We start from the raw sequence: 11,981 nt of genomic DNA on the forward strand, positions 1-11,981 counted from the left end.
CCCCAGCGAGTCGAACCGGGGCCCGTTACTCGGCGCTCGCTCTGCCGTACCCCGCGACGCCGACGGAGCGGGGGGACACACACACACACACACGGGACGAGCTCGGCCCCGCCTCGGCGGCTGCCCCTGCAAAGCGGGCAGAGCTGCGGGCAGGCCGGCCGGCTCCCGGCAGCCCCGCAGCCCGTCTGCCGAGCCAGCCCGCCCGCGGAGCCGGGCGGCGAGCGGGCCTGGCGCCGTGCCTGGCGGGCAGCCCTGCCTCCCCCCGCGCCGCCGCCGGCGGCTCCGGGCCGCGCCCGCCCGGCTGCGGTTGGAGGAGAGGCTTTCCTCTCGGCAGCGCTGCGCGAACCCAGGGAGACCTTCACACGCCTCCCCGGGGGGGCAGGTCGCGGGAGGGGGGGCTGAGCATCCCCGGGAGGAGCCGCGCCCGCACGCCCCCGGCTCCATCACGGGGGTGGGGGGGGTCCTGCCCCACCGCCAACCCCTGCCGCTTGCTTCCCCAGCTCTTTCGTCCGGGTCTGATCTCCTTAAAACACCCCCAACAGCTTTGTAAGGAGAAAGAAAAATCAAAAGCATCCGGCTCCCCCCCGCCCCAGTACAGCCACAGCCGCGTTTGCTACCTGCCCTCACAGCGGTTTGGGGAGCTGAGGTTTGCTTGTAGCAAACAGCTTAACCGGGGCCCGGTGCTCCCCTCGTTTACAGTTAGCAAGAGAAGACGATTTGATAGGATTTTAAGGAAAATGCTAAACACATCACATACCCAAAGGGCTAGATACTGCAATAAGCCAACTACCAAAGCGGGTCTCTTGCTCCGTACAACGCTCCCTGTGCCTCCAAGCAGGAATTCCCCAGACCTGGGATGTTAAAAGAAACCCGTTTCTCATCGTCATCAGAGCAAATATCGATACTTCACCACACTTTTTTTCCCTGACAGGGAGCATGATGGCAAGACCGAAGAGGAAAACTCTTCTTCCTGGTGGGACTGGTAGTGTCGCATCTACACGTTTTTTAGTAAAGCCACTCCAGGACATGGTTTAGTGGGCACGGTGGTGTTGACTTGATGATCTTAAAGGTCTTTTCCAACCTTAATGATTCTGTGACTAGGCTCCCTGCTGCTGGGACACCGTGCTTGCCCACCGGCGCAGGGAATTACCCACCCTGGCAACCCACTTAAAACAAACTAGATTATGAACAGAGCCAGAAAAGGATTATTTGACTCCAAACTCGGATGAATTTTGTGCAGAAGAGGTGATGATTACAGATGCAACGTTGAGCTCGGATATCAGGAACGCGTGATCTTTGCTGGAAGCCTGAAACTGATTTCTGATCTCTGCCAGCTGAGATGTGGTCCCGGCAAACACAATTAGTTTATTGGCAGGAGCCAGACATCAGCTGGGCTGCTCCTTACATAAGCGTATTTGAGAGCCCGTGCTCGCCCCACTGCATCTGAACAGCAGAGCGGGTCAATAGATACTAATTAAAATCACAACGAGACCCTGTTCCAGGGCCTGTCACAGGTACAGTCATGCCAGGACCTCCAAAGCTGGGGGTTGCGCTGCCCAGATCCAAATACTTTCTTCTCCAAAAGGATAAGGAGGTTGCATAAAATCAGGAAGATGGGGCCTGCCACGCAATGAAAATGTGAAAAACGCAAGCGCTCAGCAGTGCCAATGCCCCCAAAAACGCTGGTTTAGCTGGAAAACCACCAGCAACACCCCAGGTGCATGTCCACAGAATAAATTTCAAGCATTACATTGGCCTGGGAACTGCATCTGGTTGGGGAAACTCTCCTCCCCCAGCTCAGTGGTGTGTGTACCAGCAAAGACTTTTTTTTTTCCCCCCCTCTTTCAAAGCAGTTTGTTGAATTGTGCTGTGTTTCAGACCCAGCAACCACCAGATTCCAGCAATCCTCTGCTTTGAGAGGGACAATTAAACCTGCCTGCCCACAGCTCTTTTCCTCCATCATCCAACCATGAATAAAGGCTCCCAAATCTTACAAACTCCTGCAAAACAACAAAAAAAACCCAAACCAGAACCCAGAGCCACTCACACAGAAGTGAGGAAGATGCCCTTCTAGATGCAGGGCTGGTCTTGCAAAAAGAATATTCACATGAGCTGTTATCTTTGCAGTTCTTGGTAATTTTTTGTAAGACAACTGTGAACTGCTATATAGGACAAGTGGCCTGGACCTCCTCCAGCTGTCCACTTTACAGTGTTTTTTTCTGATAACTGGAAGTAAACCCATAAGCAGGGTTCAACAAAACCGATGGATGAAGACAGGATTCAGTCGCTTCTAGAGATAGCAAATGTCAGCCCAGTGAAACCAGCCAACATTCTCACTCCCCCATCCTACTTTTCAGCTTGGCATCTCCAGGTGCAGAGGGCCCTGCTTGGCCAAACCAAGGGGGAAAAAAATCCAATAATTTCTCTAAGTATAACGATACCCTATTTTCCAAACAGCTGCTCCAAGCACTTGCAGAGGGAAGACGTGCCTACACAAGGTTCCCACGCAAAACCGGTGCTGGCACATGCAGGCAGCCACGACCGAAACAGAGGGTCAAATGGCACGTGGGGATGCAGGAGAAGGACAGGTCGTGCTGCTTCCGACTTGCACAAGCGGATCGCCATGCCGGGGCGACTGCAGCACAGCACGGTGCACCCGCAGCCTTGGAGGTGGGAAAACAGGGTCTTGCGGGCAAGAGCTTATTGGGATAAGCTGCTGAAATGACGCTTGGGAGGTGGGTTGATTTATAATGGCCCCAGCTCCAGCTTTGCTCTGCAATCCATGGATGACTCCGACGGGCGTTTTGGCTCCCGTTGGCGTAGGGTCAGCCCAAGCTAGAGGAGTTTCCAAAAACCAGGTGGAGTCAGACCAAGAGCATCCACCAGCAGCTCCGGCCCATCTCCAAGCCACAGGCAGAGAGGACGCAAGACCCTTAATTCACCGGAGCATAGCAAAAGCAGGGCAGCTCCAACCAACAAGGCAGCAGCAAACCTACTGCTGCTGATCCTACGGAAGCCTTTGCCGCTGGCAGAGGCAATTTCACGGGTGCCTCTGCCTCTCCCACCATGCCCCTGCAATCATCTCCCAGTCATGAGATCTCTTAGGGCCGGGACGGCATTCCTTCTCCCTCCGGCTTCTCGGCAGTTTTACAAAGACCTCTTATCGCTCCCACCACGTCAGAGCGGAACAAACAGGGCAGGGAAGGGGCATACAATGCCGCTGCTCTTTCTGTACGTGACCGGCGAGCGATTGTTACGGCTTTTACCTATTAATACGAGTGTTTAACTATGTTATGGCATGACCACATCTCATTTGGAATGACCCCAACGTCCTCGCTTAAAGAAAATGGCCGTTCAACGTTAATTGTCAGGGGCAACGATGCTCTGACATCTGTTGCAATTAGAAAAGTACCATCACGGAAGACTTGAAAACAAAGTTTGTGGAGTATTCTTTACAGGGTGAAAACTGTAAGGACATTTTTCCTAACTATGTGAATGTTATAGAGCTTTAGTCTGGATGATGGTGCAGTAGGATATGCAATGCCTCCCTTCTCTTACCTACCCCAATTTTTCTAATACGGATCTAATCATATTTTTAATGGATTATGCCACAAGCCTACTGTCAACCTGACGTGAGAAGCGCTGCATCTTTGCATTGTTTACAGAGAGGTCTATGCACCAAAACCTGATCCAAGTTCACCACACTGCCCTCATATTGCTCACAGCCCTATATTCCCGCATAGCAGGGATTATTTCCCCTTTCTTCGCCTGTTTTACCAACACGAGCGAGACTGAACGATCCCTATTCCGTTTCCAGCTTGCCTTTGGAAAGGAGCAAATGCCACAGCCTCTATCCATCGATTAGTGCCTTAATATGAAGGGAAACCCAGACACTTGCCTCACAAAAGGCAAGCTGGGAGAGTTCCCACCAGACATTAAGTTTTTTCACAGGAATGGGATCTTTCCCTAGCAAGCTAGGTAAGCTTGGTCCTGTGGGAACGCATCATTTGCGGTGATCAAAAATATAACTCAAGCATCTGCCTTTGGGCAGGTGGTAAAATACTTGGCAAAGGCCATCACCCTCCACAGCTCGTAGGAGGTACCAAGGTAAACAAGCAGCTGAACACACTCGAGCAAATCCCTACAAAATCAACACGAATCCAAGGCCACTTCCCACACAGGTGTCTTAATGAATTATGTCCTATTGCAACCCAGCAGCAACGGACAAAAACAAAGACTGGTTTGGGCTATGTGGACTGTGGAGGCCACACAAATCCTACCCGCAGTCTGGGAGATGCGATCTGAGAAACACCCTTGGGGTCAGCACCTCGGTCCCGCTAAAGTTCATCACGGCCTTCAACACGGATGTCGGAGTTACGCCAGAGACCAACAGTTCAACACATCTTAAGTGCAAAATGCCGATGGATTGGGCCAAGAGTACTTCCATACTTCAAAGATCACGAGATCTAGGATGAAGGAGACTACTCACTAGGCAGGCCAGTCCATTCCCACTCCTCCACAGCTCCACGAGGAGACCAGACCAGATCACGACAGCCAAGTTTCTACCCTTTCCCTCTGGAGACTATGTCCTGGCATATCTCAGAAGACTGGGCTTTAACCCAGATACCCCCCATTGCCACAGCCTAGAATAGCCCGAGGACTCCTCAAGTCATCCCTAGTAGAGGTGGAGGCCTTTGCAAACGGCTTAAACGCAACATTGGCCATAGTAATCTTGGCTCGAGGCAGGGGATGGACCAGCTGCACCGCTCTAGGATAGTCCCATCTAGTCTGCAGTGAAACCTAGAGTTTTTTCACACTATTTTGACAACGATGAAGTGGAAGTTTTGCTGCAGACAAACTCAAGCGATGCCAGCAAATGTCCAAGAGGGTCATCCTGGCAATTCCCACCCCCCCCACCCCGCGCCCCCTTTAAATCTTAAATGTAATTATGTTGTGCCTGGGATTTCAGCCTGGAGCAAGGACTTGGATAAACACTATCCATATGGAAGGCAAAGCTGTGGAAGGGGCCGGAGGCTTCATCAGTTACACCGAAACAGCCTGAGCGTCTACGAAGACGTGAAGTTATCAGGTAAGGGCACTAACTGGATCTTCCTGTTCAATTAGCAGGGTCAAAAATGAAAACACGCACAGTTTTAGAGAGCTAACCACCTGAGAAACGAAGCAGCTTGTGCATGTCTAGAGCACTTGCTCCGGGCTGTCTGAAGGCACAAGCTGTCATCACTGAACTCATTCCTGCTCTGCAAAAGCCCAGAGGGGTCTCTACCACGGTTAAGAGGCTGATATCACTGCAAAGAAGAAACAGACCCCAAGTATCTGTCCTTTGCTACTACCTGTCTGCTAAAAGATGATGTTGGGGAGACAGCGTAATGAAACAGATGATAACAGAGGACTCAACTTCTCTAAAGGCCACCAGAGGCAAGTCCGCGGAGTTCAGCGGAGATCCACAGGTGTCAAAAAGAGACAAAAATCAAGCCTAAAAACAGCTTGGAAAAGGCTTCAGGGCTGGGAACAGGAAAAACAGGCCATTCCCACCGAGGGAAACCCCAAACCAGAAACTCTCCTGAAGGTCTTGTTGGCTGCCCGCACACACAATCACAGCTGGCTTTTGCTTTTTAACTCGCCCAGGACGGCGATCAGGGCAAAGGACCAGGAAGGGGCTCAACATCGTCATCGACACGCAGACCCCGCGGACTAAACCAAAGCCTCTTTGAGGCCAGGAGGGATGGTTTCTTCTGTGGAAATCCCCGTGTACCCTGAGCACCCTTATCTCGCCAAACAAGGGATTTGGGGCACATGGGAACCAAGACTGGAGCTGGCTCAGGTTCTGCTTCCCAAGTGCTGCTCCTGGGCACTGGTTTGCAAAGTCGATCTCCTTTTGCCTTCAATATTTAAACACTGGAAACAGCAACCAAGCAGTTGTGAGTCCACAGAAAGAGCTACCCGACATGAAAATCCTAAAATCTAAACCATTTTTACCCTAAAACCTCACACACAACGCATTTCTCAGCCCCCCCCCCCCCCCGAGGAGCATCACAGCATGTGGTGGAGGGGCAGAGATAAGCTACGCTTAGTGCCCGACCGAGAGGAAAACGTGACTTTCTGAACTGTTAAGCGAAAAATAAGCGTATTTGACCCCTAGAACCAGCACTGGGGCAGGGGGCCGGAGACTTGGCTACCTGCGACCCCCCCGGAGGAGGCGGAGGGCAGGCATCCAGTCACTGCTGCTGAAGAGCAGCTTGGCACACCTCTGCCAACCTCACCGAGATGCCCTAATAGCAGAAGTCTCCTTCCCTCACCCTGTCTGTTAACCTTATTTTTTTTTTTTTCCCCTTTGTAGAAGCTGGAAGTTGTTCTGAGCTTACTTGTTAGGTTAGTACGGGCTCATCGTGCCTGAGTCTCTGGCTGCAGGCGTACGCCCACGCTGTGGGATGTTTTCAGACCCCGGCTCTTATTTTCCATAAACATTGAAACAGATAATTGGCTTTCCTTCTGTTACCTCCCAGTAACCCGCTGCGATGGGCGGCAGCGCTTCGGCACTCCCAGACCTGCCCCGGGGCTCAGAGATGCCTCTGCCCTTACTCCAAGCGAGGGCGTGAAGCAGGAAGCCACGTCTCGGGCTGGAGGAGGTTTGGGTGGGCGTCCGAAGGGGCAGACGCGGGCGCGGAAATGAAGGAGAAGGGCCCCGAGGCTGGGGACGAGCGGCTGGGCAGCGCCTCGGGCTTGGACCCATGGCCTGCAGCTCCGCAGAAGTGCAGCCAAAACCCATCTCCTTCATAGCCACGTGGCTTTTCTTAAGCGCTGCCCAGGCTACCTGCTGCGGCTTGGGTTTGAACCGACCGGCAGAGAGCCTGAAGCAGCTCCCCGTGTTGGTTTGCCCTCGGAGGAGATCTACTCCATTCTTGACTCCCGGCCCCGCGCCGGTCTTCCCATGCTCTCCGGCATCACCGTTCCTCGCTCTCGATCTGGGTGGCTTGGGCACCAGCCGCGGGATCCATTTTGAGCCGCAGCTTGTTTCCAGCCTGCCGACCTGCCCGAGGCTCTATTTTGAAGCTCCAGCTTCCAGGAGGCTCCCTGGTCCCTCCTGAAGCTGCCCCAGTGCTTCCTTTGCCCTCCTTGTTCAAGACGCGAGATGCCTTCCAGCTAGGAGAGGCAGAGCACGTTGCTTTTCTCCCCGCCAGACGTGACCCCGGAGGGACGGGAAGGACCGGCGGGAGACAGCCCGGCAGCCTCGGCGCCGCGCAAGCGCTCCCAGCGAGGTCGCCTAAGGAGAGCCTCGCCGGTCGATCCGCTCCCTAATGAGTTTCCCCGCGCCCGTCTCTGCCCCGCAGCGCCGGCGAGCGCCACTATTCCCGTCCCCTTCCGAACGCGCCGCTGGCGGGTGGCTCCCGTCGCCGGGCCGGGACGAGGCGGCCGCTCGCCAGGGCTCGGAGCGGGCGGGGGGGGGGGGGAGGCAGAGCTGTTCTTCCAGCTAGGAAGAGGCTGCAGAGGGGGAGGGAAGGGCGAGGAAAGAATCCTTCTTGCAGTGGTCCGCTCCCTGAATCCAGAAAGCTCCCGGCGCTACCTCGGCTTGGCTCCGCTCCACGGGGCGGCGGAGGGGAAGGCAGGGTGTCTCCCCGAGCCCAGGCACCCGCCGCCCCCGGGGGTGCGACAGCCCCCCGGGCTGCTCCCTGCCGATCTAACGAGCGTCTGGTGAGCAGGTTCACGCCAGGATCCAGCTCCTGGGCTTCTGGCTCCACCGCTCCCGCTCGCCTGCTGCTCCAAGCCACGGAGCCAACGTCAGCCCCCGTCCTTTTTCCCTCGCCCGAGCGGAGCCGCCGCGCGTCACCGCGGGATGCTCACATTACGTAATATTACATATAGATATATGATGCAGCGGTAGCGCAACCTCAGAGACGTACCCGGCCCTGAGGCTCCACGCTGTAGGGCAGGGATGTGTGTGCCCAAGCAGCCCTGGCTGGGGCACAGGGGGGGCTGCAGGAGGTGCTGGGGGGGGCAAAGCCGGGGTCTGCCCACCCCTCCTGCTTCTGCAGGCTCGCACTTGAGGTCGCCAGCCTGCTGCAGCGGGGGCTCGGTGGTGGAAATGCCGAGGGATGGGGTCCTTCAGCTGAGCACCTCAGCAGCTCACCAAGGACCCGAGCCTACGTCCCCCGTAGCACCTGTGCCACCCCAGCCGCACGGGCAGGGCAAGAGGCCGTTCTTTCTGCCAGATTTTGGGGGTCTCCTAGCCTGCAAAATGCCAGCTACCCCTCCGAAGCCTCTGCAAGCCCCGTCACCTCCCCGTACGTTAAAAAAAAAAAAAAAAAAAAGCCCCCAGCAACACGAGGCCTCGGCTCCGCAGGGCGAAACGTGGACCCGGCGACTTGCGCAGCGCCGGGAGCGAGCTGGCATGGAACATCCCCCCAGCAAAGCTCCCCAAACCGCAAGGGCTACCCGTGACGCGCTGGCTCCGCTCATCTCATCCGAGCGAGTCATCTGCTTATCAACCCCCTCTTGTCACACCCGGTAATAAACGAACAGAAGCTGTTTTTTCTTTTCCTCCAGCCGTTGAGGCAAGCTGGAGGGGAAACCAGAAGCCCGGCTGCGTTTTGGTGGTTTTGGGCAAGTCACACGAGTCCCGTCTCCACCATCTGAGCCGCCAAGCCCGCTTCAGCCCCGGGGATAACAGCGACGATGAGCGCGGACTGGCGCAGGAAAGGCGTCTTGTGGCATGATTGGAAATGGCAGCCTGGATTGTTGTTTTGGGTTTGGGTTTTTTTTTCTTTGTTTTCCCAAAGGGAGATGCAAAATTGAAGTCTCTAACTCCTGGTGGCTTGAAGCAGGCGTGACCTGCTCAGTCTGGAGGGGTGAGCTGCCACCCAGAAATACTCCGGCTGGAGGGGTAAAGGATGGTCTGTGGGACCCGGCGGAGCTGGCAGGATACAACATGGGTAACTCCAGGCTTGAGAAGAAGCACCGGGGTGGTGAGCCGCGGGAGAGGCAGAGCTATCTTGCCGGGGTCCTTGGATTGATAAGGAGGAGGGAAACTTTTTAGTCCAGCCCCACCAGAAAGCGTGTTCCACTTCAGAAAAGAAAAAACAACCTCGCGTGCGTCTGCAGCTGTGGTTTCCTCCTTTGCTGGCATTTCTGATAAAGCTCCAGCCAGACCCACGCTCGCTTTCTTGGGGCTGTTTCTGGTATAATTCAGATTTCATCCTGGGGTGCACCCAGGGGCATGGCGGGTACCTGCTGTCAGAAGGACCCCACAGCAAAGAGCTGTGGGGAAGGGGAGGTGTCCCCATAGGGGTGCAGCAGTCAAAATATGACCAGCCCCAAACCTTTTCTCATGTTGCAAGTTCCCAACGACGACGAACGCATCGCGCTGCACATCACCCTGCTTGGCACGTCCTTTCTGGGCGGCCAGCAAAACATTACTCCAGCTAAGAAGGAATAATCCCCACGTAGGATTTTCCCAGTTCCGCTGGAGGCTAGAGCCGAAGCTCCCCAGCCGGCTGCTGGTGCAGACCCAGTGCCGAAAAGTGCAGTTTGGGGAAGCCCGAGCAGCCCAGGGATGCTCCTCTGGAGCGAGAAGTTTCCTTCTGCCACCTTGTGGAGTCCAGCAAAAAATACAGGCAGCAAGCATGGGAAGCCAGCACAAGAAAAGGGACTTTTCATATTAAAAAGAGTTGTTGCTTTGCCAAAGCAGCTCTCTCCTTGTTGCTGAATCAGAGCACACTAATTTCCGATCTGTACGTTGACTCTGAGAGGAACCTCCATCCCTAACACGCATCTCGATGCCTTCCCATTCGCTCTCTCCTTGTTGCCAGCCCAGCAGTGAGAAGTTATCTGTCGAGTCCATTAACCCCTCTACCCCCCCATCACCTCAAACGACACCTCGAGGCTGCAAGTATTTGCCTCAGCTCTGTCCAGAAAGAGCAAGTCTGGGCCACCACCCAAAGGTGGAAGCATCCAAAGCATCACTCAAGCCAGCTCTGAGCCTGGAACAGCGTTCATGCCCCCCACTCCCCCACCCCCAAAAAAAAAAAAAAAAAGAAAAAAAAAAAAGAAAAAAATGACACCCCACCAGACAGTTCTGCCTGTCTTCTTCCTATCAACCAGACCCAGGACCTCCTTTCTGGAGGACCTCTCTAGAAAACCCCTCTTTGCAGCTTCAGGCAACCACGATCTCCGGCAGCGTGATGCTGCCCAGGAGCAGCTCAGCCTGGGCTCCCGAGCTCGGGCACGCTCTGCGTGCTCCGCTGTCCTGGCTTGGGGCCAGGCACGGAGACAAAACAGTGGGATTTTTGTCTGTAATTGAAGACACTGCACATTTCTCTTTCATAAAGAAGTTTTTCACAGCTCTCTTGCCAGGTACTGTCAACAGAGAGGTGTTCTCCCCACCCTCCCGAAAAGCTTGAACCGTGGAAAAGAAACAAATACCGTCTCTAAGAGTCCCTCTTATTTTTTTTCACCTTTGGAAAGCTCCCTCTGGGGAGAGCTAACAATTGCCCTTTTCTCCTCCTGGTAGAGAAGGAAAATCCCAACTGCTATCCCATGACCAGTAAAGTCCAGCCAGGGTTGGCCTCTTATGGGGAAAAAAAAAAACCCAAACCAACAAATCTCCACCTTTCTTTTGCTGGTATTCCTCACCCTAGTTGAATACAGGCCAAACTGGCATTTCTCTGAAGAGTTTCAGGTCATTTATGTAAAAATAGCTCCTGTTGTTAAATGCCAAAGAAGATTTGACCCTTGTTTTCCGTACATCTAGAACCCCTGCAGCATCTTCCTTTAAACATCCCCCCTCTCCCAATTAAGAAACCTCATGGCCAACTCGGACTTCATGGTGATGCCTGTGGGCCACCAGTTTGCGATATGGAAGCACTCAGTTTGGGGGAGGTGGAGGGGGAGTGTTTCCCACTTCTCTTTGTGCCATTGACCTCTTTGGTCATGTCCTTTAGACCGAGAGCTCCTGGGGACCGGGGTAGTGTCCCACCCTATGTACGTACAGCACCTTGCACAGCCTTGACCCAAAAACGGTGCCCCTGGTCTCCACCAAAGCACAGCTGGAGGGCACCGAGCCCCCGAGGCGCTCCTCGATACAGACCCTCGTATCTCTGTAGCCACGCAGGCCAGTTTATAGCCACGTAACGCAACGTCGATTCACCCGTCACACCCCCAAGCCCCCAGAACATCCCAGGAGCCAGCAACCCTGGGGAGATGCTGGACACAGAGGTGAGCCCTGAAGACCCTCTGAGCTTGTTCCCTTTTGAGGGGGGGGATTTATCCAGCTGCCGGGACGATGCTGTAAGCGCAGGGAGATCACCCCCCCCCCGCCGCTGGGTACCCGGTTACTGCATCATCTTGCCCAAAACAGCCCTTCTGCTGTTAAAGCGTCGGCCGGACCAGCCCTTCCGGGGCAAGGAAGCCTCAGCGCCCTGCGGACATCCCCGCTGCCCGCCCCGAGACGCGAGTCTCGGCGGGGCGCGATTCCACGCACGGTGGCTTTGCATTCCGCCCACGTCTAATTTGATCCAGGCACTCGCGGAGCGGGGAGCTGGCGGAACCGGGCGACCAGATGTTTTCCGAGGAAGCTTGCGCTCCTCTGCGGCACAGCGAGGAGGACGTTCGCGGCAGCCTGCTCCAGAACATAGATCGACGGAGAAATTAGTGAGAACACGCTGCTGTCGGCACGAGCGACGTACATGCCGTACTCTGTACATCACGGCACGTTCCTGCTCCGCCAAAGCCTCCCTGCCGCAGGGCGGAGGAGGTCAGGTTACTGCACCGGTGCTTCGGCTCCACAAAAATCCCTCGGCGTTAGCTCCGCAGCGGGTCGCCCTCCCCCTTGGTTCGGGGGCACTGGCTGGTATTTTCATGCCCCTTGGGTGCCAGGTTTTGGAGTTGAAGAGGGAGCGGGGTGCTGTCCGCCACGGCCCCCAAGACTGGACCACGAGCTGCGACACAGCGGTGTCCCCACCCCGGTC

The sequence above is a fragment of the Phaethon aethereus genome (genome assembly GCF_964289735.1).
Source record: "Phaethon aethereus genome assembly, chromosome: 6".
In the NCBI taxonomy this organism is placed as follows: domain Eukaryota; kingdom Metazoa; phylum Chordata; class Aves; order Phaethontiformes; family Phaethontidae; genus Phaethon; species Phaethon aethereus.